Consider the following 23,720-nt stretch of genomic DNA (forward strand, 5'->3'; position numbering starts at 1 on the left):
TTATTATTATTATTTGGATTTTGGAATAGTTGTATTTACTCATATTTACACAATGAGGTGTCCATCAAGTAGGAAAAACACTAAAGAAAAAAAAGAAGGTATCTTGGAGATAAGACCAAACTTGAAAAATCAAATTCATTTATTTCATTTAAACCTTATAACCTGAAAGCAATTTTGTATATAATTTTAGTAATTCTGTGCCTGAAACAAAGCTGATGTTCAGAAAGCAGAGGTCTCCTATGAATTTATGTGGACAATTTAGGAATAATTTGATAGGGGATATATGGGCCATTAGCAGTGGCAAAAGCAGAATGTCTGTGGAGGAAGTAGGTCCTTCTACCTTAAGACACATCTACAGCTTACATTTGGATCCTTATAGGAGAAAGTGTTTTTCTTTATTTCTATACACAAGTGTTAGAGTATAAATGTCAGTTTTTAAGCATGAATTTTAAACCTGTGTCCTTTGTTTAATCTGTTTTGCATATTTTAATATGTATTTTATATAAATATGTTTTAATACGTATCTTTTATAGAAATACATTTATAATGTGTGTATTTGTGGTGTTTTTATAATGTTCATGTGTTATAATTATTCTGTAACCTGCCTCGAGCCACAAGGACATAAAATTATTATTATAATCATTATTATTATATTATTATTATTAATGATATATATACTCAAATTCACACAAAATCATTAAATAAGAAGTACATTCTACAGCCCACTAGCCAAATCTGTTATTAAGCACCGGCTCTGGAATGTGGAACTACAAGAGCACCTGGGAGAAATGGGCAGACACCCAGAAATTAAAAACATGATGCTGCTCACCCCAGCAAATTATTTATCCAAGTTGGACATTCCCAAATTTAGAAGATCCTTCATCCTGGCCAGATTAAATGTATAGTCATCAGAATTATTGCAGGGTAGGTTTCCAGGTACCCCATACCAAGAACGAGTATGCCCATGTGTTATGGAGAAAGTAAACTGCCAGGCATGTCCTTCTATATTGTGACTTTTATAGAGATATTCATGTTGTTTTTATTAATCCCATTTTACAAAACACACCTGGTAGAAATGACAACTATCTAAAACAGGGGTCCTCAAACTAAGGCCCGGGGCCTGGATACGGCCCTCCAAGGAAATTTACCCAGCTCTCGCTCAGGGTCAACCTATGTCTGAAATGACTTGAAAGCACACAACAACAACAACAATCCTATCTCATCAGCAAAAAGCAGACCCACACTTTCCATTGAAATACTAAGTTTATATTTGTTAAAATTGTTCTACATTTTAATTATTGTATTATTTTAAGTTTTTTTGCACTACAAATAAGATATGTGCAGTGTGAATAGGAATTCATTCATTTTTTATTCAAATTATAATCCGGCTCTCCAACAGTTTGAGGGACTGTAACCTGGCCCTCTGTTTAAAAAGTTTGGGGACCCCTGATCTAAAACATCTCATAGATGATAGAGAACTCTTAGGATGGCTAAATTTTGTGCTGCTGCTATAAAAAGGAGGCATATTGTGGATGATGGTGGGTGATTTTAAAGAATGTTTTAACCTATCCATTTTAATGTCTATACCTGCATATTTGAAAAGACCCAATCCAGACTATTCCATGTTGGGGATTTCCTGTGTTTAATGATTTGAATTATTGATCTTAATATTAGAGACTATCTGTTTTTAATTATTTGAATCATTGATCTCAATGTCTATGTAGTTCTTTTTTTAAAAAAAAAAAACCTCTGATTTTAATGGTTTAATGCTTTGTACTCCTGGTCTGCGACCATCACAATAAAATTCATTCAGCCCACTGTTTTTTAACTGTGGGTCCCAATCCCAAATAGGGTGACTTGGCTCAATGTTGGGGTCATGACAATTTGGTTTCTGAATGCCACCCATTTTCATACATCTCTTCCCAACTATGTGCAGTGTTTACAGAGGACTCTGTAGAAAATGATTCAACTGTACTTTAGTTGTGGATGTAGCATATCTTGATTTCAGTAAGGCCTTTGACAAAGTCCCCATGACCTTTGTGAAAGCAAACTAATCAACTGTGGACTAGGCAATGCTACTATTAGGTGGATCTATAATTGGTTAAGCAAACAAATCTAAAGGATGCTCACCAATGGTTCCTCTTCATCCTGGAAAGACCCGCCTACTAGATACATCCTCTCTTCATGTCCAGCATTTATTTTTAAAGTTTTAACCATTACATCTGACCCAGCCATAGGTTTTTAAATTCTTGTGTGTTACTGTCTACATGCGAGTTATATTAACTGTATTGTTAATTTTGCTTATTGCTTGTTGTTTTATTATTTGCTTGTTGTTTTTACTGATGTGTTGTTGGGCTTGGCCTCGTGTAAGCCGCTCCGGGTCCCTTGGGGAGATGGTGGCAGGATATAAATAAAGATTATTATTATTATTATTATTATTATTATTATTATCATCATCATTATTATTATGTGACTAGTGGAATGCCACAGGGTTTGGTCCTGGGCCCAGCACTGTTCAATATTTATCTTAATGACTTGGATGAAGGTTTAGAGAGCATGCCTATCAAGTTTGCAGATGACACCAAATTAGGAGAAATAGTTAATATTATCAGTGGACAGGATCAGAATTCAAAATAACCTTAATAAATTAGAGAACTGAGCCAAAATTAACAAAATGACTTTCAACAAGAGGAAATGTAAAAAACTACATTTAGGTAGAAAAAATGCGGATCCCTCTTGTCCTTTGCTGAACGTAGCATTTGTTGGATTTTCTTGTTGGTCTGTTCCTGCCATACATCAAGGGAACCACTGACCGCATAGGGAAGCTGATGAGGAAACACAACATACAAACAATCTACTGACCCACCAAGAAAATCCAACAAATGCTACGTTCAGCAAAGGACAAGAGGGATCCTCTCACTTCTGCAGGAGTCTACCGTATACCATGCAGCTGTGGACAAGTCTACGGAGGGACCACCAAATGCAGCATTGCCCAAACACGAATCAAGGAACATGAAAGGCACTGCAGACTACTTCAACCAGAGAAGTCAGCCATAGCAGAGCACCTGATGAACCAACCTGGACACAGCATATTATTTGAGAACACAGAAATGCTGGACCACTCCAACAACCACCATGTCAGACTACACAGAGAAGCCATTGAAATCCATAAGCATGTGGACAATTTCAACAGAAAGGAGGAGACCATGAAAATGAACAAAATCTGGCTACCAGTATTAAAAAACTCCAAAATTGCAACAGCACAACAACAGATAGGAAACAACCAGGCACATCTTAACACCTCTCAACAAAAGATTCCCCCAGGTTCAGTCAGGCCTTCAAATGCTAATGAAGGTGGTCAGTTGAAACATTCACACCTAGCTCCAGCAGAGAAGAGCTCTTTGTCCCACCCCAGCCATTCCACAGATATATAAACCCATTTTCCTACTTCCATCAGGCCTCACTACCTCTGAGGATGCTTGCCATAGATGCAGGTGAAACGTCAGGAGAAAATGCCTCTAGAACATGGCCATATAGCCCGAAAAAACCCTCAAGAACCTAGTGATTCCAGCCATGAAAGCCTTTGACAATACTTCCAAACAGTCTTCAAAGGCAGCCCCACGTAGAGCGCGTTGCAGTAATCTATACGGGGATGTAACCAGAGCATGTATATGAGGGGAAAGATGTGTAAAGAAGAATGCTGGGAACTGGGGCTTCTATACTCCATCAAAAGGAAAACCAGTCTGTTTAGCCTACAACTACTGGGCAAAACTGATTGCCATGGCAAATGATAGACTTCCAAAATTGTGCCTGTTGGAGCAAAAAGAAACTCAACATCAGTCCTCTTGGCTAGTTCTCCTGACAAAATATATTAGGAGCTGTGGACTCCCGACTCGGTATCCGAACCTCTTAGAAGAGCTAGACTCAAAAATAGTTGCTCAACGAGTATTGGATATAGAAGGCCAAAAAGATATTGCTACTCTAAGTAAAGCTGGCTCATTGAAATGGTTAAGCCGCTTTAAACACACCTTCAAAACAGCTTGATATCTAAAAACATATATGCCAAAACACCTTAAGAGGGTATTTACCAGAGCTCGTTTTGAGCAGCTGGATTCAATGGTCAAGCACGGAAGGTTTAATCAGGTCCCATACAATGAATGAGTTTGTATTTGCAGAGCATCAGAGGTGGAGAATATCACACATGTTCTGTTCAACTGTGAGCTGTATAAGAAAGAGAGAGACCATTGCCTTGGACCATACATTATTCACAAAACACACTGGGATCCACATATTAAAACTTCATTTTTGTTGGCCGGCCAGAATCCTAAAATAACACACAAAACAGCCCTTTTTCTATTCAAAGCAACACAGCTGAGAATTGCACATTTAGAATCAATTGGGGTAAACTGTGGAGGTGACACAGATATTTGACCTGAACGGGATCTGCCAACAGTTTGTTTATTTTAACCTCTTTTATTTTAACCTCTCTTATACCGAGCGTTGTATGTTGTATGACTATGTGTTAAATGTGTTATGTGTTAAATGTTTTGATACGGCCAATAGGCCAATCAATAAAACGTATCTATCTATCAGTCTGTTTAGCAAGCCATGCACATGCTGGTTCGTTTACACTCAAGCAGTGGTTCTCAACCTGTGGGTCCCCAGATGTTTTTGGCCTACAACTCGCAGTTTGGGTGTGATCCTGGACTCATCGCTGAGCCTGGAACCTCAGGTTTCGGCGGTGACCAGGGGAGCATTCGCACAGTTAAAACTCATGCGCCAACTGCGCCCGTACCTTGGGAAGTCTGACTTGGCCACGGTAGTCCACGCTCTGGTTACATCCCGTCTAGACTACTGCAACGTGGGGTTGCCTTTGAAGACGGCTCGGAAGCTCCAGCTAGTCCAACGCTTGGCAGCCATGATACTAACAGGAGCGGAGCGCAGGGAGCATACAACTCCTCTGCTGCACCAGCTCCACTGGCTGCCGATTTGCTACTGGGCTCAATTCAAAGTGCTGGCGCTGGCCTATAAAGCCCTAAACAGTTCTGGCCCAAGTTACCTATCCGAACGTATCTCTGCCTATCAGCCCGCCAGGACCCTAAGATCTTTTGGGGAGGCCCTGCTCTCTATCCCGCCTGCTTCACAGGTGCGGCTGGCGGGGATGAAGGACAGGGCCTTTTCTGTGGTGGCCCCCCGGCTGTGGAACGCCCTTCCTATGGAGGTAAGATCAGCCCCCTCGCTAATGGTGTTCCGAAGAAGATTAAAAACTTGGATGTTTGAATGGGCATTCGGTTAAACAGTGCAATGAATGTGATGATTACAGGAATGGAAATTTGGACGACGAATTGGATCACGACTCTAGTTATGAGATGCATTGTGTTGTCTATTGTTGTGTCAATATTGTATATTATGCTTTTATGGTTTTAAATTGTATATCGTTGATTGATTCTTATCCTTGTTGTAAACCGCGTTGAGTCGCCTGTTGGGCTGAGAAACTGCGGTATACAAGTAAAGTAAAGTAAATAAATAAATAAACTCCCAGAAATCCCAGCCAGTTTACCAGCTGTTAGGATTTCTGGGAGTTGAAGGCCAAAAACATCTGGGGACCCCAGGTTGAGAACCACTGGTTTACAGGAAATGTTTGGTTTTTATACTTATTTTATATGCCTGTATGCATGGGGTCATGATTTTAACAGGAGCGGAGCGCAGGGAGCATACAACCCCCCTGTTGCGCCAACTCCACTGGTTACCAATCTGCTACCGGGCTGAATTCAAAGTGCTGGCGTTGGCCTTTAAAGCCCTAAACGGTTCCGGCCCAAGCTACCTATCTGACCGCATCTCTGCCTATGAACCCACCAGGAGTTTGAGATCTTCCGGGGAGACCCTGCTCTCAATCCCGCCTGCTTCTCAAGCTCGGCTGGCAGGGACGAGAGATAGGGCCTTCTCGGTGGTGGCTCCTCGGCTGTGGAACGCCCTTCCTACGGACATTAGACTAGCACCATCTCTAATGGTATTCCGCAAAAAGGTGAAGACCTGGATGTTTGTGCAGGCGTTTGAGTAATTTAGTGCAATCTGGAAATGGAACATAGGAATGGAACAATGGACGGCGAACCTGGACTATGCTTGGATGATGAGAAGATTGGGTACGGTTGTTTTTTGTAATAATTGTGCATTGTAATTGCTTACTGGTAATTTATGGATAATGTGTTAAGTTAATTGTTATATGTTGTATGGAACCACTGCTGTTTCTACTGTTTCTACTGTTTGTGAACCGCCGTGAGTCGCCTTCGGGCTTGAGATACAGCGGTATAGAAGCAAAGTAAATAAAGTAAATAAATGTAAGAATTTCTCGGCTGGAAACCATAAGAAACACAAATTTAAGAATCTAAAATAGGTATTGGCCAAATCGAAGCAAGAATGCAAAAGTGGCAACAGCACCCCATTTCTTCTCCTCCTCAGACCCACATTTTTCATACACACACTCCAGATTAGTGAGACAACAATCAATCCATCAATCCGGAACCATAGTAGGGCTGGAAACAGGAAGGAACGCCGTTTCTAAGCAGAGTCCTGGACTTTAAAAGGGAGCGGTCCCTTTAAACCAGGAAGGAGCGAATGACAGCCAGGCCGAGCCGCAGTGAGGAGGAAAGGGGGCGGCTGAGGCCAACGAAGGCCAAGAAGGGAAGTGACCCGCCGCTCCCTCTCTCCCTCCCTCCCTCTCTCTCTTGCCGCCTCAGGCCTCGGGCCCCTCCGGCCTCACCTGTCCTATCGCCGCCTCCCTTCTTTCCTTCTCCTTCCCGGCGGCAGCGGCGGAGGTCGTCGGCTCATCCCGCAGGCCTGGGCAGGACAAGCCGGAGCAAAGAGGCCCCAAAGGCTCCCTCAGCCGGACGCCGCCATTACCGGCCAACAACTGACACACAGGCGCCGTTGAATTGGGGAGAGGGGGGTGCAGGCGCCGCGGCGCGCGGCAGGGCGGGAGCCGCTCTGCAAGTCTCGCGAGATCCCCTCAGGGAAGTTCCTGACCTTCCAAATATGGTGGCGCTTAGAGCCCCGCCCCATCCTGATTCGCCATCTTGAGCGTTCTCACGCGCCTCACCCGCTGCCAGTGCGCATGCCCCTCGCTTGATAGACCGCCTCATCACATTGAGAAGGGAAAGCATAGGTGATGGTCCCTTTAACGGAGAGAAATCGCCCCTTTTGGAGTTCTGCCTCCCTATCACAGAGGATGTGGCGCTCTTTTTCCTCCTTCAATATATTTATTGATTTATTATATTTAACACCAGCAATCTATATTACCATAAAATATTATGCATTCAAAAATATAGGAGAGAGAAGGGGGGAAATATATAATATAATAGATTGTATATACATATAATATTTATAATATTATTATCTTCTATATAAATAAAAATGTAATGTTCGTTTGTGCTACCATCAGAACTCAAAAACCACTGGGGGAATTGACACCAAATTTGGACACAAGACACCTAACAACCCAATGTATGTCCTTCACTCAAAAAAATTGATTTTGTCATCTGGGAATTGTCGTTGCTGGGATTTATAGTTCACCTACAATCAAAGAGCATTCTGAACTCCACCAATGATGGAATTGGGCCAAACTTAGCACACAGGGCTCCGATGACCAACAGAAAAAACTGGAAGGGTTTGGTGGACATTGACCTTGAGTTTGGGAGTTGTAGTTCACCTACATCCAGAGAGCACTGTGGACTCAAACAATGATGGATCTGGACCTAACTCTACACGAATACTCAATATGCCCAAATGTAAACAGTGGTGGAGTTTGGGGAAAATTGAATCCTGACATTTGGGAGTTGTAGTTGCTGGGATTTATAGTTCACCTACAATCACAGAGCATTCTGAACCCCACCAATTATAAAATTGGGCCAAACCGCCCACACAGAACGCCAATGAGGGCCACAGCAGCGTGTGGCAGGGGGCAGCTAGTAATATAATATATTGTATTGTTGTTCATTCGTTCAGTGGTCTCCGACTCTTTGTGACCTCATGGAACAGCCCACGCCAGAGCTCCCTGTCGGCCGTCACCACCCCCAGCTCCTTCAAGGTCAGTCCAGTCATTTCAAGGATGCCATCCATCCATCTTGCCCTTGGTCGGCCCCTCTTCCTTTTGCCTTCCACTTTCCCCAGCATAATTGTCTTCTCTAGGCTTTGCTGTCTCCTCATGATGTGGCCAAAGTACTTCAACTTTGTCTCTAGTATCCTTCCCTCCAGTGAGCAGTCAGGCTTTATTTCCTGGAGGATAGACTGGTTGGATCTTCTCGCAGTCCAAGGCACTCTCAGCACTTTCCTCCAACACATTTTTAAAGTTTTGTCGAAGGCTTTTATGGCCGGAATCACTGCGTTGTTGTAGGTTTTTTTGGGCTATATGGCCATGTTCTAGAGGCATTATCTCCTGACGTTTCACCTGCATGTATGGCAAGCATCCTCAGAGGTAGTGAGGTCTGTTGGAACTAGGAAAAAGGGTTTATATAACTGTGGAATGACCAGGGTGGGACAAAGGACTCTTGTCTGCTGGAGCTAGGTGTGGATGTTTCAACTGACCACCTTGATTAGCATACAATGGGCTGACTGTGCCTGGAGCAAACCTTTGTTGAAAGGTGATTAGATGTCCCTGCCTGCTTCCTCTCTGTTGTTGTGCTGTTGCAATTTTAGAGTTTTATTTAGAGACACAGCATTTTATTTGAGAACACAGAAATGCTGGACCACTCTCACAACCACCATGTCAAACTGTCTACGTGCTAGCAGACTGAAGGTGAACCCGGCGAAGACTGAGATTCTCTGGCATGGCTGCCCGGCAGGTCTGACTCATCCATTGCCCACCTTCAATGGTGCCGCCCTATCTCCATCGACCACTGTTAAGAGCTTAGGTGTCATCCTGGATTCACAGCTGACAATGGAAGCTCAGGTCGCTGCTGCCAGCAAACAGGCCTTTTTCCATCTATGACAAGCGAGGCAACTGGCACCCTACCTATCTGACGAGGCTCTGGCAACTGTCATCCATGCCACGGTCACGTCTAGGGTGGACTATTGCAACGCCCTGTATGTGGGCCTTCCGATGTCTACGACCCAAAAGCTCCGTATTGTTCAGAATGCAGCAGTCAGGTTACTCACAAGAACGCCCATGAAATCCCATATATCACCAGTGCTGCAACATTTACATTGGCTTCCAACTGAGTACTGTGGCGTGTATAAGATGTTAGTTCTGACCTTTAAAACTCTTTACGGCCAGGGTCCATCGTACCTTAGGGACCGCCTCTCCTTCTCCCATCATCGGAGGTCGCAACGACCAGCACAACGCGACTTACTCTATATACCGGGTCCTAGAGAAGGGCACTTGGAAAGTACCAGACACAGGGCTTTTTTTATTTCTGCCCCTGCCTTGTGGAATTCCTTACCGCCCTACTTGAGAGCCATGCGTGACTTAGCGCCTTTTACTCTTGCACTTAAGACCTGGCTTTTTACTAGAGCATTCGATCTCTATTGATTTTTAATTTTTGTATGTATGTATTTTATCTTTTGTAATTTAGCTGTAAATCGCCTGGAGCATTCTTGGATGGAGAGCGATTAATAAGTTATTAAATGATGATGATGATGATGATGATGATGATGATGATGATGATGATGATGTCAGGCTACACAGAGAAGCCATTGAAATACACAAGCATGTGGATAATTTCAACAGAAAGGAGAAAACCATGAAAATGAACAAAATCTGGCTACCAGTATTTAAAAAACTCTAAAATTGCAACAGCACAACAACAGAGAGGAAGCAGGCAGGGACATCTAATTACCTCTCAACAAAAGTTTGACTGGTTGTCCTGACACGACAAATAAATAAATAAATAAATAAAAACAAAAGTATGCTCCAGGCACTGTCAGCCCATTGTATGCTAATCAAGGTGGTCAGTTGAAACATTCACACCTAGCTCCAGCGGACAAGAGTCCTTTGTCTCACCCTGGTCATTCCACAGATATATAAACCCTTTTTCCTAGTTCAAACAGACCTCACTACCTTTTCAAAATCCATTGTATGAATCAGAATTTTTTTTATAATGTAGGCACATACCTAAAGTTTTGTTTTACGTAATTTTGAAGATCAAATTAGGTAGGTGACATCCCCCATTCTCCATACACTGAGTAAACCGATTTCTGGCGTTTGTCGTGATTCTTGCCAGCATAGCAGGCATTATCTTGGCAATTTCTTCCTGGATGTTGGTATTCAAATCTTGTAGTTTCCTTGGACGGTTCACGTAAACATGGGATTTCAAAAAACCCCATAGAAAAAAATCACAAGGGGCCAAATCTGGAGAGCGGGCTCAGCGGCAAAAGCATGCTCCTCACTGTTCCAGCGCATGATGGTGACTGAACTGTGTCAGGACAAAACTTTATACTCCCGCCTCTTGAACGAGACCACTAGTGCTCCGCTACATCTTCAACCGACTGAATGGCACGCATTTAAAAAAAGGAAGTTATTCTGCCTCACCCTGTACATAGGACCCTTGCACACAGCCCTATATCCCAGAATATCAAGGCAGGAAATCCCACATTATATGCTTTGAACTGAGTTATCTGAGTCCACACCCAGATAATGTGGGATTTCTGATTACACACAAGCAGCACTTAAAAATTCACAGTTAGACTCTTTCCTGATGGTTCTCATCCCACCTGTTTTCAGTTGTAAACATGGGAGTAAAGAGTGATAGCAGGTAAGAGCTCTGAACACGATTGCTGACCCATGTTCAGAGTTCCCTCCTTTCAGGACACTTCTGCCTATTTTCAACCCTGAAACAGGTGATGAGTTCCATGCCTCTCCATGCTTGAAAAGAGCCTGAAGTGTCCTACCAGGGGGGAAATCTCTCGATGTGATGAGGCTGATTGCCGGAGTTCCCTCCTTTCAGGACACTTCTGCCTCTTTTCAACCACGGACGGCTATGCATGACATCCGGAAGTAGTTTAAATCATGTGCTGAGCTCAGAGCTTCCCCATGCTTGAACAGAGGCTGATGTGTCCTACGACTGAGAAATTTCTCAATGTGATAAGGTGGTAAGAAAAAAGGTAAGTCGGTCCAGTAGTAGGATTAATAATATGAGAATTAAAAAGAAAGGGAAGAAATGTCCATGCCACAGTTTTTTTACCATCTTTTCACCATGCAGGAACATATTTCTCGGAGAGCAAAAAGAAAAAATATTACAAATAATGACTTTGTTTTAAAAAGCATACAAAAGTACAATGCAATACATATGTTTCCCAGTAGGAGAAAAAATATTTGCTGGCCATATGCCAGCAAATATGGAAAACACAAGAATGGCCATCAGACTGGAAAAAATCAACTTATATCCCCATACCAAAAAAGGGAAATGCGAAAGACTGCTCAAACTTCCGTACAGTGGCCCTTATTTCTCATGCCAGTAAGGTAATGCTCAAGATCCTGCAAGGAAGACTCCAGCAATACATGGAGCGAGAGTTGCCAGATGTTCAAGCTGGGTTTAGAAAAGGCAGAGGAACGAGAGACCAGGTTGCCAATATCCGCTGGATAATGGAGAAAGGCAGGGAGTTTCAGAAAAACATCTATTTCTGCTTCATTGACTATTCTAAAGCCTTTGACTGTGTGGATCATAATAAATTGTGGCAAGTTCTTGGTGGGATGGGCATCCCAAGCCACCTTGCCTCTCTCCTGAGGAATCTGTACAAGGACCAAGTAGCAACAGTCAGAACTGACCAGGGAACAACAGACTGGTTCAAGATTGGGAAAGGCGTACGGCAAGGCTGCATCCTCTCACCCAACCTTTTTAACGTGTATGCAGAACACATCATGCGATGTGCGGGGCTTGATGAATGCAAAGCTGGGGTGAAAATTGCTGGAAGAAACATTAACAACCTCAGATATGCAGATGACACCACTCTGATGGCCGAAAGCGAGGAGGAGCTGAGGAGCCTTCTAATCAAGGTGAAAGAAGAAAGCGCAAAAGCCGGGTTGCAGCTAAACATCAAAAAAACCAAGATAATGGCAACAAGAATGATTGACAACTGGAAAATAGAGGGAGAAAATGTGGAGGCCGTGACAGACTTTGTATTTCTAGGTGCAAAGATTACTGCAGATGCAGACTGTGGCCAGGAAATCAGAAGACGCTTACTTCTTGGGAGGAGAGCAATGTCCAGTCTCGATAAGATAGTAAAGAGTAGAGACATCACACTGGCAACAAAGATCCGCCTAGTCAAAGCCATGGTATTCCCTGTAGTAACCTACGGATGTGAGAGCTGGACCGTAGGGAAGGCTGAGCGAAGGAAGATAGATGCTTTTGAACTGTGGTGCTGGAGGAAAGTGCTGAGAGTGCCTTGGACTGCAAGAAGATCCAACCAGTCCATCCTCCAGGAAATAAAGCCCGACTGCTCATTGGAGGGAAGGATACTAGAGACAAAGCTGAAGTCCTTTGGCCACATCATGAGGAGACAGCAAAGCCTAGAGAAGACAATTATGCTGGGGAAAGTGGAAGGAAAAAGGAAGAGGGGCCGACCAAGGGCAAGATGGATGGATGGCATCCTTGAAGTGACTGGACTGACCTTGAAGGAGCTGGGGGTGGTGACGGCCGACAGGGAGCTCTGGCGTGGGCTGGTCCATGAGGTCACGAAGAGTTGGAGACGACTGAACGAATGAACAACAACAACAGGAGAAAAAAAGAAATTACATTTGCTCAGAAGACCTACTCAATGAAAGGAGGTGAGTTGACAAGTCCTTTCCCACAATCGAAGGCCTTTCCTCTCCTAATTTAGACCCCCTCTATGCTGCATTATATGGGCATGAAGACTCATATAATACAATTCAATGCAGTTAAACCATATTACCTGATTATATAATGTATAATTGCAGCTCTTACTACACAAGAGTAACTTTATATGGTATACAGTCTGAATTGCAGCAGTTTTTTAAAAATGGAAATCTTAAAAAAGCAAAAAGTGGCACACATGATACAAAAATATATTGTCATTGTTATATACAGCAACATTGTTCATCCCCTCTCAAATTCTTGCAGTACACCATTTAATCCTTGTGAGTTGAAATCAGTTTACTTAAGAAATAAATTACCTTATTGCCCATTCATAGATATAATTTTGTATTGCTCCTTTTTAAATTCATCATAATTGTCTTCCCACAGTCATTTACCAGTCAAGAAACCCCATGGAAAGTAAATGTCATTGATTTTTTTTTTAAAAAAAAAAAAAGTTGTAGAAACATAGCAAAACTTTTACCTTCTGGAAACAAGCAGATTCTGAGAAAGGAAAGGAAGAACCAAATGGCCCCATATTATGAAGCTGTTTCATAAATGTCTAGCTAAGCTACAGAGCAAGTCAATTACAATCCAGCATATCTAAATATTAGAGAGCAGAGGGAGGGAGCATGGAGCTGTATGTAAAGCCTGCTATCATTTTACATCAGTTAAAATACTATGGCCGAGAGAGCGGGGTGATAGAAAGTTTTCCACTCCAGAGTGCTCTTGCACACATCTAAAAATAGAGAGAAGCCGGCAGCTGGATGTAATCGCTGAAACCAAAGAAGATCCCTGAATGGCTTTAAAGGAAGGCTGCTGGTATTTTGGGAAGGCTGCCTCCACCTGTTCGGGCCAGGATGAGGATTGTTCACACACACAAACTGTGAATTTGGAATCTGAAATTGGAGAGAAGTGGAGGAAGTTACTACAGGAAAGCCTGTGCCCAAAACAATGTAGTTAGGCTGAAATGCAGAATGGCATTGTCCCTATAAAATAGTGATCAATCAACACATTCGCTGAATTTTTCCACTCAGTATGTGTTCAGCGTGTTGTTTCTCTTCTTTCATGTAAAAAGCAGCACAACATAAATCAGACATCCATGTGTAGTGTACCCAGAGGCGTCCCTAGGTAATTTTTGATGGTAAGCAAACAGTGTTTTGCCCCCACCCCCAAAACCAATCACCGATATATATTTTCTGTTCATTGAGGGAGTTCTGTGTGCCATATTTGGTTCAATTCCATCATTGGTGGAGTTCAGAATGCTCTTTGATTGTAGGTGAACTATACATCCCAATAACTACAACTCGCATATGTCAAGGTCTATTTTCCTCCAAGAGCGCCTCAAGAGCACCCCTGGGCAAAATCAACTATACTGCAAATGCTTATTTTGCATAATGGGTTGAGCCGCCCCTGAGTGTACCACTGCCTAGTGCAGTGGTTTTCAACCTTTCTAATACAGTTCCTCATGTTGTGGTGACACCCAACCATAACATTATTTTCATTGCTACTTCGGAACTGTAATTTTGCTACTGTTATGAATCTTAATGTAAATATCTGATACGCAGGATGCATTTTCATTCACTGGACTAAATTTGGTACTACTACTACTGCTAATAATCATAATTTTTTTGTCGTGTCAGGAGCGACTTGAGAGACTGTAAGTCGCTTCTGGTGCGAGAGAATTGGCCGTCTGCAAGGATGTTGTCCAGGGGATGCCCAGATGATTTGATGTTTTTATCATCCTTCTGGGAGGCTTCTCTCATGTCCCCGCATGAGGAGCTGGAGCTGATACAGGGAGCTCATCTGCCTCTCCCCAGATTTGAACCTGTGACCTGTCGGTCTTCAGTCCTGCTGGCACAGGGATTTAACCCACTGCACCACCGCGGGCTCCACTGTTAATAATAATAATATTAAAAAAACATGGCTGTGGCTCACAAATGGAACTCTGAAAAAGGAGATGTAGGGCCTGATTCTGCGAGTCCAAGAACAAGCCATTCGAACCAATGCCATCAAAGCCAGAATTGAAAAGTTGACGACACATCCCAAATGTAGACTCTGCAAGGAAGCAGATGAAACAATAGATCACATCCTCAGCTGCTGCAAGAAAATCGCGCAGACAGACTACAAGCAGAGGCACAACACCATTACTCAGATGATTCATTGGAACTTGTGCCACAAATACCATCTGCCTGCAACAAAGAACTGGTGGGATCACAATCCGGAAAAAGCTACAGAGAATGAACTCGTCAAACTCCTCTGGGACTTCCGAATTCAGACAAACAGAGCATAATACTCCTGACCTCACAATTGTGTTAAAAAACAAAGTATGGATAATCGCTGTCGCAATCCCAGGTGACATCAGGATTGAAGAGAAACAACTGGAAAAGCTGACACGATATGAGGATTTGAAAATCGAACTGCAAAGACTCTGGCACAAACCAGTCAAGGAGGTCCCAGTGGTGATTGGTACACTGTGATCCCAGTGGTGATCGGTGCAGTGCCTAAAGACCATGGCCTGCACTTAAACACAATCGGCGCTGACAAAATTACCATCTGCCAGCTGCAGAAGGCCACCTTACTGGGATCTGCATGTATTATTCGCCGATACATCACACAGTCCTAGACACTTGGGATGTGTCCGACATGTGATCCAATTCAACAGCCGGCAGAGTGTCTGCTGTGGACTCATCTTGTTGTGTTTCAAATAATAATAATAATAATTATTATTATTATTATTATTTATACCCCGCCACCATCTCCCCAATGGGGACTCGGAGCGGCTTACGTGGGGCCAAACCCGAACAACATATTACAGAAAAATAAAACCAAAACATAAACAACAAGCAACACAATCAAAATTACATAAAAAACAACAACATATGAATATAGTAACAAAATAGAATTACAATAAACACAATCACAGTAACAGTGGGCGGGCCGCATGTACAGGATAAAATGTTAAAAAAACTCTGAGATAAAAATAGGAGCAAGTTATTTGCAGGGAGCTCATAAAGACACACAAGGTTGTAAAACTAAACTTCCCATTTGGGGTGTGGGGGGGGGGGTATTCCAGTGACAGAAGCATTGAGAGGAACAATAGTGTCATGTACCCAATTCGCCCACATTTGAATACTGGTGGGGTTGGAGGAGGATTGATTTTGTCATGTGGAAGTTGTAGTTGCTGGCATTTATAGTAAACCGACAATCAAAGAGCATTCTGAACTCCAACAACGATGGAATTGAACCAAACTTGGCACACAGGACTCCCATGACCAACAGAAAATACTGGAAGGGTTTGGTGAGCACTGACCTTCAGTTTTGGAGTTATAGTTCATTTACATTCAGAGAGCACTGTGGACTTAAACAATTGTGGATCTGGACCAAACTTGGCATGGATACTCAGTATGCCCAAATGTGAACAGTGGTGGAGTTTGGGGAAAATAGACCTTGACATTTGGGAGTTGTAGTTGCTGGGATTTATAGTTCACTTATAATCAAAGAGCAATTATTGGGCCTGATGCAGAGCATCTTCCCCCCAAGTATTTGTAGTTCGCCAAGGGCCGGACCATGGATTCTGCTGCTTCCTGACCCAGCACACATAACTGGGTTCCTGTTTCCTCTCTGTGAACTCTCTGGCTTGTGCACTGGACCCTGGCCCCTGATCAGGGAAATGTAGTTTCCCAAAGGACACTGCTTCACAGATCGCAACCCGGAAGCCCCCCCCCCTTTTTTTGAACTCTCTTGCTCGCCCTCTCCTATTGACTTTCTGCTCCACATCCCGGACTGTTTTCAGCCACACTTTTGGACTCAAAAACCTCTAGCCTACATGCGCCCTTGCCAGGAAGATCATACCTCAAGAACTCTGATGAATTGCTTTTATCAATTATTACTGCCTCTAATAAACTTTGCTGGGATGGGGTAGGATGGGGACCCTTATATGAAATGTATGATATATGATATGAAAAATATGAAATCTATGAGATGTACCCTTTGCCCTTTTTCTCCCTATTTTTCCCCCTGAACTTTGCCCTACCAAGAAAGGATGTGACCTGAGGCCACAGCAAAGGAAATCCAATCTCCTTTGAAAACCCCATTCATATTGACATTGCATGGATCAGGGCTGACAAATATCTTAAGGCTTTGTTTTCAGAGTCAGACAAACAGGGCCAAAGATTTGTCAGCCGAAACCCGGAAAACGGACTGATTAAATCAATCATGGTATTTGTGTACGCTCCTTTGTGACTAAGGATCCCCTTTGTCCACAAGGTTGAGATCCAAATACCACCCATAGCCCTTCCTTTATGCCTATACACATCTGCCATCAGAAATCAGGAAATCCCTTGTTTCCCCCGTCTGCCACCCTGCCGTGTAAGGACAAAAGATTATCAATCAGCTGGCGGACGCCTCCCAGGCGTTCCGCCCCTCTGTGCTGTCAAACTACGTCCCGCCTCCTGGCCGCTGATTGGACAATCTTCAGAGGCGCTCCGAGGGCTCTGATTGTCCCCCTGGAGGCGACAGCGGCCAGCGATTGGAGGGGAGGCGGGACAAGCGGCCAAGCCTCCTCCCAACTGTTCCGGAGCCGGCCAATCAGGACAGAGGAAACTGACAGAAGGCGGGCGGGAGATTCAAACCGGGTTTTCTTTGTTTTGCTTGTATAAATATGCCTGAAAATCACTGTACTGTATGCTTATGGTGGAAATATCCCTGTAACGCATCCTTTTCAGCTGAATCGCTAAATAAACGCTTCGGTCGCTGGGTACCTCTTCAGCCTCTGGTGAGATTAATTCTTAATATTTTGCGCTTTGGATTGGCTCTTGCTGGCAGCTCACCAAGGTCAAAGACCCCCTTTGCGGTCTTCTGGGGCCTTCCTCGCTGGGAAAGCCCCCCAAAAAGAGCTCGATATCATTTTGGCGACCACGAAGGGACTCTGCTTGAGGTTCCAGACTAAATTATAGCCTAAATTTTCAAGCAGGCGCCTTGGTCTGATTCTTTGGGCCAGCAGCAAAGGAGGAACGGCTTGGGAAAAGAGGCGCCTCTCTTAATTTGGACTCTCCTTCTTGACAAAACTACAAATTCTCCCACAGCACTTCCTCCCAAGCTCTGACCTGGGGTTTCAGCACAAAGGAGCGCCAGGGAAGCCTTGATCCAAGGACTTCCAGGAAGAGGAGCGACCGACGCGGAAAGGGGGGAAGAAAACGTCCGGACGGGTAAGAGAATCAACCGCGGGGCTGCCCTGGTCATCAGGTGGGAGGGGATTCTAGGCTTTCCGAACCAGCTTCGGAGTTGGCCCACTGGGGAGGGATTCTCTAGGTCTCGGTAACAAATTCCTGGTGGGGGGTAGCGAACATCTACGCGTTTGAGGCCCGGAATAGCAATTCAGCTCGCTTTTGCGGACTTGGCCAGAGCTACGTGGGAAAGGGAGCCCTCCCCTTTCGGACTGCCTAGCTGCCAAGTGCTGATCGCCCCGAGCTCTCCTATCCAGGGACCATTCAGGTTCTGGCCTGCCTTACGGTTGGGGGGGCTTCCCTGATTAACCACTGGTCTGTGGGGCTGGTAGATTGAGAGATGGGCGCATGTTATTCCAGGATCAAACGTCCTGCTCCATCAGAAACACCTTTGGGAAGAATACTGGCGGAATGGGACAGGGTTGCGTCGCCGACACAGGCCAGTAGGGTAAAAATCGCATGGAGAGGTGGCCCTCCAGGCCCTCAGCAGGTGGAGTTTCGTGGCCCCTCATGGCAGTCGGATCGCTGTGAGGGGGCCAAGAGGACCGAACTCGCCTCTGCCTCATGCTTTTTGCCATGTGCCGGAGGGAGGTGGAAGGGGGGTAGTTGTGGCCAACTCCTACCATGCAAGGGGAAGGTAACAAAGCCCCAACCCCCAGGAAACCCCCTCCAGACCCCTTCACCCTCTCCCTTTGGAAGAAATTGCTTGTTCCCCTACCATCCCATTCCCATTTCCCTTTACCCAATCTCCCTGACTCCTTCCTTCCCTTCCCAACCCCTCCATTTCCCTATTCCCTATTTATGATATGTCTGCATTTATATGCCCCTCTGTTTGTTTGTTTTTTTCTGCTCCTTGAGGAAATGATCAGGGAAATTCTTTGCTCTCCTCCTCTCCTGCTTTCTCCTGAGCCACCTTTTTCCTTCCTTCAGATGGAAAAGGGAGGCATTGCTCATTCCCTTCTTCACCAAGCTACTACATCCCTTTCTTTCTAAAGCTGAATCTTCAGTGCCTGTTTATTTATAATAAACAGTGTTTCCCCTCACCAGGAGAGACCCTGCCACTGATGTGACTCAGCTGCCTTGCAAAAAGTCTCTCTCTCTCGCCTGGTTTCCCTGACCCAAGAGCTCTCTTCCTCTCCCCTTCTCTTCTGTGCAACTACAAAACCCATTTTTCAGGGGCAGTCACCAATGTCCCTGCCTTTCCTTTGTTTTCTCTTCACTCTCCAACTCCCCCTTTTTGCTTTCAAACCCCTCCTCCCTCTCTCCTCTTGCAAACAAAGGGAGGTGTAGGGGGGAGGGGACCTTTTTCCTGCTCCTGTTTCCTTTTGCCAAATAAAGTTTGCTGGGTTTCTCTCTCTCTCTCTCTCTCTCTTCTCCCTCCCCTCCCATCTTCTAAGAAGCCAGCATTCTGTGAATTTTTTTCCCCTCTATCCCCCAGAGAAATCCTGCTGCTCCCTCTTACCTCCTTCTCCTAAAACCTAAGGAAGGGATGTTCCAGAAGCATTCCCTCCTGACATTTCACCCACATCTATGGTTAAGTCTCTCTCTCACACACGCAGTCCCTCGGATGCTTTTTTCCTTCCTGGCCCTTCCTCCCTCCCCTTTCCCTGAGCGCATGTATGTGTATGTCTAAATTATCCCATTAACTGCCTTAAATATGAGGGGGGGCGTCGAGGTCCGGGGGTCCCCTCTGCACAGTGAAGAGGCCCAGATCGAACTGTGGGACCCATAATCCACTCCTGCCGCTGAGGACAACTACCTGGGTGAGGTGAACAATGGGAGGTCTGTGGACTTTCCTGTGTGGAACCCAGATGGCACAGGAGGATCCCACAGAGAGCAGGACCAGACCCCATGCCGCCCAGAAGAGACAGCCCCTCCTAGAGGCTGATCTGAGCCCCCACGGGGGAATGCCATCGCAGGAGGAGCAACCAGGATCCCACAGCAACTGCCATGAAGGAAGGAGGCCCTGCCCGTTCCAGAAGCTGTGCAGAGGAGGGGCCCAAAGGAGACCACTGACGTCCCCACTAGGTATGAAAGTTTTTCCCTTTGTTTCCCCACTAACTACCCTTGGGCTGGGAAAGGGGGGTGGGAGGGGGCTGTAAACCTTCTTTCTGACTGTCCTAGACACTACCCCTGAGTCTCTGTGATGATGGAGAGCCGGACCTGTCTGCGGTCACCAGGAGGCGCCACGCCAGAAGGAGTAGCAAGGCTGTGCCCCATCTTCTCCCTCCCCCAAGCGCCAAGGGAGGAGCCAGCGCCCCCAGGAGGCCTGAGGACCACTGCCAGATGGGAGAATTCCACCATGTGCCATCCTTCTCCATTGGGAACTCACTCGGGACCCCTGAGTGCTCCATGCTGACTGCCATCACAGACTCCATCATCCCCTGCCTCCACCGTCTTCACCTTCTTACTTCAGTCTTTTTTTTCCTCCAACCCAAAGGACATTCTGCCACTGGTCTCTCCCACCCTGCTGGGTCCTGCTGTTGTTGCTTGAGTTGGGCCCCAAAAAAATCAACAGAATACAATCTAATCAGTCTAGAAAGAGGCCCTGGGTGCTTGGGGGGATTGTCGAGGCTTGAGAAAATGAGTGTGACTATTTTCCAGCCTCGAAGGGAGGATTTGATGCAGAGCATCTTCCCCCCAAGTATTTGTAGTTCGCCAAGGGCCGGACCATGGATTCTGCTGCTTCCTGACCCAGCACACATAACTGGGTTCCTGTTTCCTCTCTGTGAACTCTCTGGCTTGTGCACTGGACCCTGGCCCCTGATCAGGGAAATGTAGTTTCCCAAAGGACACTGCTTCACAGATCGCAACCCGGAAGCCCCCCCCCCTTTTTTTGAACTCTCTTGCTCGCCCTCTCCTATTGACTTTCTGCTCCACATCCCGGACTGTTTTCAGCCACACTTTTGGACTCAAAAACCTCTAGCCTACATGCGCCCTTGCCAGGAAGATCATACCTCAAGAACTCTGATGAATTGCTTTTATCAATTATTACTGCCTCTAATAAACTTTGCTGGGATGGGGTAGGATGGGGACCCTTATATGAAATGTATGATATATGATATGAAAAATATGAAATCTATGAGATGTACCCTTTGCCCTTTTTCTCCCTATTTTTCCCCCTGAACTTTGCCCTACCAAGAAAGGATGTGACCTGAGGCCACAGCAAAGGAAATCCAATCTCCTTTGAAAACCCCATTCATATTGACATTGCATGGATCAGGGCTGACAAATATCTTAAGGCTTTGTTTTCAGAGTCAGACAAACAGGGCCAAAGATTTGTCAGCCGAAACCTGGAAAACGGACTGATTAAATCAATCATGGTATTTGTGTACGCTCCTTTGTGACTAAGGATCCCCTTTGTCCACAAGGTTGAGATCCAAATACCACCCATAGCCCTTCCTTTATGCCTATACACATCTGCCATCAGAAATCAGGAAATCCCTTGTTTCCCCCGTCTGCCACCCTGCCGTGTAAGGACAAAAGATTATCAATCAGCTGGCGGACGCCTCCCAGGCGTTCCGCCCCTCTGTGCTGTCAAACTACGTCCCGCCTCCTGGCCGCTGATTGGACAATCTTCAGAGGCGCTCCGAGGGCTCTGATTGGCCCCCTGGAGGCGACAGCGGCCAGCGATTGGAGGGGAGGCGGGACAAGCGGCCAAGCCTCCTCCCAACTGTTCCGGAGCCGGCCAATCAGGACAGAGGAAACTGACAGAAGGCGGGCGGGAGATTCAAACCGGGTTTTCTTTGTTTTGCTTGTATAAATATGCCTGAAAATCACTGTACTGTATGCTTATGGTGGAAATATCCCTGTAACGCATCCTTTTCAGCTGAATCGCTAAATAAACGCTTCGGTCGCTGGGTACCTCTTCAGCCTCTGGTGAGATTAATTCTTAATATTTTGCGCTTTGGATTGGCTCTTGCTGGCAGCTCACCAAGGTCAAAGACCCCCTTTGCGGTCTTCTGGGGCCTTCCTCGCTGGGAAAGCCCCCCAAAAAGAGCTCGATATCAGGCCAAACATCCCACACAAAATTCCCATGACCAACAGAAAATGCTGTGTTTTCTGATGGTCTTTGGCGACCTCTATGACACTCCCGTGTGACCCCCCTCAAGGATCCTGACCCCCAGGTTGAGAAACTCTGGCCTAGTGTGTATCTGTCTTTCCCGGATTCGATTTCTGTATGAAAACAAACTTTGCATTCAGAAAAGCCAACTGCCATGCTCAATCCATTATGCAAAGTGGTCTATATTTAGTAGCATAATTTATGGTCTCTTTAGATAGGCAGTGATATAGGATGTACACACAGGTCCCTTCTAGACTACCAAATAAAATCCAGATTGTCTGATTTGAACTGGATTATATAGCAGTGGAGCCCCCAGTGGTGCAGCGGGTTGAACCTCTGAGTTGCTTAACTTGCTGACCGAAAGGTCAGTGGTTTGAATCCAGGTGGTGGGGTGAGCTCCCGCTGTAAGCCCCAGCTTCTGCCAACCTAGCAGTTCAAAAACATGCAAATGTGAGTATATCAGTAGGTAGCGTTCCAGAGGGAAGGTAACGCTTCATGCAGTCGTGACCTTGAGGTGTCTCTGGACAACCCCGGCTCTTCAACTTAGAAATGGAGGTGAACACCACCCTCCAGAGTAAGACATGACTTAATGTCAAGGGGAAAACTTTACCTTTACTAAACTCATATAATCCAGTTCAAAGCATATAATATGGATTATCTGCTTCAAACATCTGGATAATATGGCAGTGTAAAAGGAACCTCAAACTGTGCTGTCTCTCCCTATACTTATGGCCCTTCCTGCATTGAAAGTGGCCACCTTCCCACTTAACGGAAAACCAGGAAGCGGAGAAAAAAAGAACAAAAGAGGGAAACAGAAGAAGGAAAGGTAGAGCCACAAAGTACAAAGTCTGGCAATGTTGTGTATGTATGCTGGTATGCAATAGGCCTGAAAAACAGCATGTTCCAGACAAAACTGAGTTTGACAGAATTATTTGTTACTGGTTTGCCACACTTCTCTTTGCCTTTGGTCCAGTAGACTTAAAACAACGGAGATTAGATTAACATTCCCAATTCATTGTGTTATCTTATAACAATATAGAATAACTCATGGACACATTGGTTGAGATTTCCGTGTATTTTTAAAAGGCATATTGCCTTGGAATACAGTGAAACTCTTTCTCTTGAAGTTTTAAAGCAGAGAACGGAGGGTCATCTGTTAGGAGGGCTTGAATTGAGTCTTCCTGCATGGCAGAATAGTGGTAATACAATTTTATGGTTTTGTGATATTTTCTCAATGAACTCTTTCCTGAAAGCTTCCTTGGCAGCCCTACAATGCCCCAATGGCCAGTCCCTTTGCTGCCCCACTGGACACATTGAATATTGCAACCTTGATAGCTAGGACTCTGCTGCCATCCAGTGGCCACATCAGAAACTTGCACCCTTTTATTATAGCCCAGCCATGACTGCTGCTCTCTACAAGCCATTTAGGAGAGCTTCTGCCATCCATAAAAGGTAAAGGTTGTCCCTTGACATGAAGTCCAGTCATGTCTGACTCTGGGGTGTGGTGCTCATCTCCATTTTTAAGCCGAAGAGCCGGCGTTGTCCGTAGACACCTCCAAGGTCATGTGGCCAGCATGACTGCATGGAGCGCCCTTACTTTTCCGCCAGAGCAGTACCTATTGATCT

At 45.1% G+C, this 23,720-nt stretch overlaps 1 protein-coding gene across 7 annotated transcripts in view; it reads right to left on the bottom strand.

Moving 5' to 3' along the window:
• Window positions 1-13,421, bottom strand: part of CEP350 (centrosomal protein 350) — a 104,190-nt gene extending 90,769 nt beyond the window's left edge. For 5 of the 7 annotated variants that reach the window (XM_067467639.1, XM_060774454.2, XM_067467641.1 and 2 more), the window contains exon 1: window positions 6,761-7,000. The gene's annotated coding sequence lies outside the window, so the exon portion shown is untranslated. Of the gene's footprint in view, window positions 1-4,088; window positions 4,222-6,760; window positions 7,001-13,287 lie in introns of those variants that run through there. The other 2 variants (XM_067467637.1, XM_067467638.1) reach the window with 2 other exon arrangements.
• Between the last annotated feature and the right edge of the window lie 10,299 nt (window positions 13,422-23,720).

This window comes from Anolis sagrei, chromosome 4 (assembly GCF_037176765.1).
Source record: "Anolis sagrei isolate rAnoSag1 chromosome 4, rAnoSag1.mat, whole genome shotgun sequence".
Lineage (NCBI taxonomy): Eukaryota > Metazoa > Chordata > Lepidosauria > Squamata > Dactyloidae > Anolis > Anolis sagrei.